Below are 6,159 nucleotides of genomic sequence, written 5' to 3' on the forward strand. Positions count from 1 at the left end.
CAACTGAAGCAAAATTACTAGGAAGAGTGAGCACACGTGGGCGTGGGCGGCAGCATCCTTACCTGATCTCCAGGAGGTGTGCCACCAGTCTGCAAAATGGCCCTATGCCTTGACCCCCGTTTGGATTTCCTTTCTTTTTAAAATGGAAATCTTTTATTTATTTTAAAGATCATTATCTTGGGGCTCTTACAGTTCTTCTAACAATGCATACATCACTTGGATCAAGCGTATTTGCACATATGTTGCCATCATGCTTTTATAAACACTTGATTTGAGCCCTTATTATCAGGTACTCTTTTTTCCCTCTCTCCTCCCTCCCACCCTCGTGACCCCTTGAGAAATTATAAATTATTATTATTTTCATATCTTATCTTAACACGACCGGTCTCCCTTCCCCTATGGTTTCTGTTGTTCGGGTGGGGGCGTGGTTATGTGTCGTTCATTGTGATTGGCTCCCCCTTTCTCCCCTTCTTTCCCCACTTCCTCCTACCCTCCTGGTATCTCTACTCCATTTCTGTTCCTGAGGGTTTATTTGACCTGGATTCCGTGTGTCCTGAGCTCTTATCTGTACCTATGTACATGCTCCGGTCTTGGAGAAAGGTAGGACTTGGGTCGTGATATTGGGGATGAGGGAGCCTCAAGGAACCAGAGGAATAATAAGCGTTTCATCAGTGCTATACTGCACCCTGGTTGACTCACCCCTTCCTTGTGACGGATGTCCCATTGTCTACAGATGGGTCTCTGCTCCAACCCCACCCCTCGTCTCAGCAATATGTTTTTTGTTTGTTTGGGGTTTTCTGATGCCTGTTTCCTGATCCCAAGGACACCTCGTGATCGCACAGGCTGATGTGCTTCTTCCATGTGGGCTTGCTGCTTCTCAGCTAGATGGCTGCTTGTTTAACGTCAAGCCTTTAAGATCCCAGACACCATATCTTTTGATAACTGTTTGCCCCACTTATTTATCCATTCCTTTTACTCTATCCTGTCCTCTACTGGGTCTCAGCTCTGACCTGGCCAATAGAAGATCCTCATACTCTCACCTGTTATTTCACATTACCTGCAGTTAGTCTTATAGGAACCTCCTTGGACTGCATGGCCAGACTTGCCACCCTTCAGCTGTGTTGCCACCATGGCTCTGCCCTCTTGGACAAGTCTACTTGGGATCGGAAGTCTGCCAGAACTGGACAGCAGTTTAATCCTGGAATGTGCTCCAGTCGACTCTGAGTCAATGCCCTGGCTTCTCACTCTCTCCCGGCTAGTCTAACTTGTATCAAGTCCAGCAGAGTCACAAGTCTGCCTCCTTCACTGTTGGTCCCAGTTCCCGGCACCCTGTTGGGGAAGACCTTGGCCTTTTAACAACGACACTGTCACTCCTCCTCCTGTGACTTAGTGGGTAAACCAGGCCTGTTTATGAGTTCAAGGGTTCCGCCTGTGGCTCACTTAGTATTAATTGCTCAGTGATTTAATTTCAGTCCTGGTCCCGACAGCGACTTCTCACGTATTGTTTAAAATCCGTTGCCAGACTCCTGGCAGCCTTGTGTCTATCAGACCGCAAATCCCCCATCTTTCTGTCAGCAGCCTAGCAAGTTACTGATTTGTCCCTCCCAGGATGCCTGCTTCGTCACTTTCCAGTCTTGTGCCTCGCCTGATCGCCTGGGCTTTCTTCAGTCCCTGGACCTAGAACCTTCCTGCTGGTTCATTTCTCCCGTTTTGGCACCTGCGGTCCGTTAGCACATGGGCTCCTTGCCACTTAGCTCCGCCCTCAGTGCCCTTCAACATGCTTGGCTCCCAACTGCCCCTGGATCCTCACGGTTTGTGCTCTGGTCTCCTGGTCTCCGTAGCCAAGGATGCGTCCTTGTTTTGGATTGGGGAGCGGGGGAGTTTTTGCTGCCTTGTTCGTATTGTTCTCTTATGGCAGTTTTACCTGAGATCTGCGCTTTTCCTACTGATTCTGAGTAAGCCAAGCATTCCTGGATCGTTTTTCAGTGAAGGGTTCCTGGCGACTGGGAATTCAAATGGACTACAGACACCTCCTAGGTGTTGCAGTCCAAGGGCCCATTCTTTATCGCTATCAGAGTGGCCTTTATTTTAAAATATGCTGCATTCCCGTCTCCTCTGCCTTTCTGAACCTGTTTGAGCAGGCCTCCAACCACCTTCTTAGAGCTCCCCTGTGTCCCAGGGAGATTCTCACGTTCAGCAGGTGGCATCTCTCCAGACTGGCCCCCTCTGAAGCCCCAGAACAATATCTGGACCTTGTTCCCTTGCTGGCCCCAGCATCTCACACTTCCCTGTAGCTCAGATTCGCTGACAGCAGCGCCAACCCAGACTGGTGCCTCCTCATAAAGAGAAATGCTACAGGCCATTCCTGAAACGTCTTGCCTCTAGTTGCCTCTCCACCTTGTCGTTTATCCCCCTGGCAATCCTGTGGTTCCCTGTGCCCAGCTCTGCCCAGCCTCAGACGCTTTCATCAGAAATGGTACATGATCGGGGAGGTAACCAGCATTTTCGCTTTTTCGGTTTCCTTGAAAATGAAGTTTTGCTTTGTTTGGATTTCCCATTCTCTTTGTTGTTCTGTAGGGTTTGGGAGAAATGCATTCTGAACTAACATCCCACCCCAGTTCCTGACTTGCTTCTTTTTAATTTAATACCAACAATAGAATTTCAGTTCTTAGCCTTGAGCTGTTCATGAAAATAATTCTCAGCAAGAAGGAAAAAGGGCCTCACTCTCCTACTGCCCCTCCCACCATGTGTAGAGAACAATGAATATATTTTAACATAAAATTGCCTTGGTTAATGTTTCTAACCAGGCGATGTGTCATACTATTAGACTTCAAAGATTTTGGACAAAGTCGGATAAGATAACCCTCAAGCGGTAAAACCTCTGCAATTTGGACCTGTTCTTAATTTTGACCTTTCTTGACAATTTGGCACGCTGGTGACAATGTGTGAGTTAGTTTCTCCACAAGGTAAAGCGAAGTGTGAATTTCTCTCGTCAAGCCAGAGGAGAATCATTGGCATTTCCTCTTTTCATAGGCTCACAATCCAAAGGGACTCCACTGAAGTCTCTATTAAACATAAAGGCCTTTGGATGGCTGAGCCAAACAGGGAGCACAGACTTAAAAGAGGGCGACTCCTGGCTGAGCCGAAGAATGAGCCCACAAAACAAAAAGGCAACTGAAATGAACCTCACCGGGCTTCTGTGAGAGACGGGGCACCTCTGATCTTTCCAAAAGCTCCGGCAAGCTACCCAAAACTAGCTAGCCAAAAACTTTGCTGCTAAAGAATTATATTTTCTGAAAATCAAAAATGAGTAAAAAATAAAATGATGGGCTTGTTTCACCTGAAGACTTTTCCCAGAAGTCTCTGGTAGTATGAGCCCATGGAATACAGACTGGATCTTACCTGTGACAGTGCTGACCAGGGACCCAGAGCTCTGATGGTCAAACCTGTGTGCAACAGAATCACCTGAAGAGAGTGTTCAAAATCAGGTTCCTTGAGACTCCTTTAGTTTCTCATTGAGCAAATCTAGATTTGGACCTGAAAAACTTTCTTCCAGGTTCCCAGGTCATGCTGAAAGTGCTGGTCCAGGGACCACCTTTTGAAAACCACAGAGGGATTTGCTGTTTTCAAGTTGATAGAGTTGCTATTTGATGCGATGCTTTGTGAGAAATATGGCTGAGATGGAGCACGTCCCCACCCTGATGATGGACACGCTGCACAGAGGTTCTGATACTCTGGTTTTGCTCAGTAAGAGAGACTGACGGCGCACCACCCTAAGACTGAAAAATAAATCATAAAGGATCCAGGGAGTTTTCTGTGTGTATCTGTTGTTGCAGTTGGGTGACTTGAAGTCAAGTCTGACTCAAAGCAATCCCAAGTCAGGGTAGAGCTGCCTCATGGGGTATGTTCTGCTGTGATCTTTATGAGAAATCCCCAAATCTCTTCTCCTGAGAGCTGCTGGGTGTTTTGAACCACCGACCTTTCTGTTGGCTGAAAGTACTACTTATATAATCCTCAACTTGTCGGGATGTGGATGACTTCTTTGATTTGAGTGTGAGCTTTAGTTCCCCTGTGTAAAACCCATGGGAATCATTGGGTTAGCATTTTTTTTTATTATCTATATTCATGAAGCATTTTGTCTGGATTTTTTCTTTCTTATAGTGTCTTTGTCAAGTTTTTAGAATAAAGATTATACTATCCTCATAAGTGTTCTTATTATATTCTGAAAGAATTCCTGTAAAACTGGAATTGTTTTCTCTTAAGTATAGCAATGAGAAGATGTTCAACAACAATTCAATTTTGTGGATCCCTATTAAAATAGGGGACTCAATGTAATTGAAAAACTATGTGTAGATTATTTTCTGGCATATTCAACCAGCAGCTCTTTTTCAGAAAAAGAAAAAAAAAACAGTCAAACTTCTTTCCACCTAACATTTCCTGAGGGAAATTCACTCTTTGGCCTGGGGTCCGCCTGAGGGAGAATTTCCTTAGAGATGAGTCTAAGACAGAGGCAGGGCTCAGAGGCAGCAGGTCTCTGGATTGTTTGGGGCACAGGGACACCAAGGGGTTCAGTTCGGTTCAAGAATCACAATCTGGTAAGTGTAGAATAGTATTTTTCAGACTTTTTATCTATAGTAAGAAAAATGACATATACATATATTACTATACATAATTACATATATTACTATACATAATTACATATTCCGATATTTCATGTATAAACACTAACCAGCATATACAGTGCATAAATATATAAACTATATTTCATTGAAAATGTTTTATGAAAGAATAGTTGCCCTCATTCTCCAAATCTTTAAAAACCTCAAACTGACATGAATTCTGACCTGCACTGAGTTGAGTACGTGCAGACTGCGATAACTGCTGGGTCTCCTGCTTCTCGGACAGAGGAAGGGTTAGGGCATCAACTACACTCTCCAGTTCCACGGTGGAATCTGGGAAAGGATGGATCTACTGCAGTGGTTCTCAACCTTCCTCATGCCGCAACCCTTTAATACAGTTCCTCATGTTGTGGTGACCCCCCCCAACCATAAAATTGTTTTCGTTGGCACTTCATGACTGTCATTTTGCTACTGTTATGAATCGTCGTGTAAAGATCTGATAATGCAGGATGTGTTTTCCTTGTTACAAATTGAACATAGCTAAACATAATTAAAGCGTAGTGATTAATCACAAAACAATATGTAATTATATATTGTGAAATATTGATGTGTTTCCCGATGGGCTTAGGCGACCCTGAAAGGGTCGCTGGACCCCACCAAAAGGGGTCGCGGCCCACAGGTTGAGAACCGCTGGTCTAATGCATCTCTGGTCTAGCTTTCAGGGTAGCTGCATGACCTATGCTGAGTTAACAGCCGTTTCAGGTTAGCGTGCCCGGGGACAGGCGGGCACATCCCAGGGTTGATCAAGATTCGAGGATTCCCTGGGGGCGAAAATGAAAACAGTTCACACGCTTGGCTGCTAACTCAGAGGGTAGAAGCGTGAGCTCACTCAGGGTCCACTCACCAAGAAAGGTCTGGTGACCTGGAAGACCCCAGTTCGGCCCGCTCACCGTGAGCGCTCTGCGAAGATTTCACTAGCGTAGGCTTGGATTTTAAACTCTCAGTGTGTGTTGTATCGGAGTGGTTCCGGCTCCTCCACCGACCCTGCCGCAAATACCTCTGAAACGCACAGCCGTGGAGCCGATGCCGCCTATAGGACAAGGTGGACCTGCCCCTGCGAGGTCCCGCGACTGTAACCTCCTCCTCCTCCTCTCCCCGAGTGGTTTCCAACTGCTGACCTGGAGGATAGTAGCCCAACGCCACCAGGCAACGGCCCTGAGCCCTCAGGGGAAAGGTCGGGGCAGCACTCCTCCCGCAGCCCGCCTCCTCGGCCTGCCTTCTGCCTCCCAGCTCCGCGCTAAGCCTTCCTGGCTTCCCTTCCAGTCCTGGCCGGCCCTGCCGGCACCTGCCGCATTTCCTTCCCTTCCAGTCCGGCCCCGCCCTGCACCTGCCGCGCTTCCTTCCCTTCCAGTCCGGCCCCGCCCTGCGCCTGCCCCACTTCCTTCCCTTCCAGTCCGGCCCCGCCCTGCGCCTGCCCCACTTCCTTCCCTTCCAGTCCGGGCCCGCCCTGCACCTGCCCCACTTCCTTCCCTTCCAGTCC

Source organism: Echinops telfairi, unplaced genomic scaffold (assembly GCF_000313985.2).
Source record: "Echinops telfairi isolate 266 unplaced genomic scaffold, ASM31398v2 ScPeMD7_655;HRSCAF=1070, whole genome shotgun sequence".
Taxonomy (NCBI): domain Eukaryota; kingdom Metazoa; phylum Chordata; class Mammalia; order Afrosoricida; family Tenrecidae; genus Echinops; species Echinops telfairi.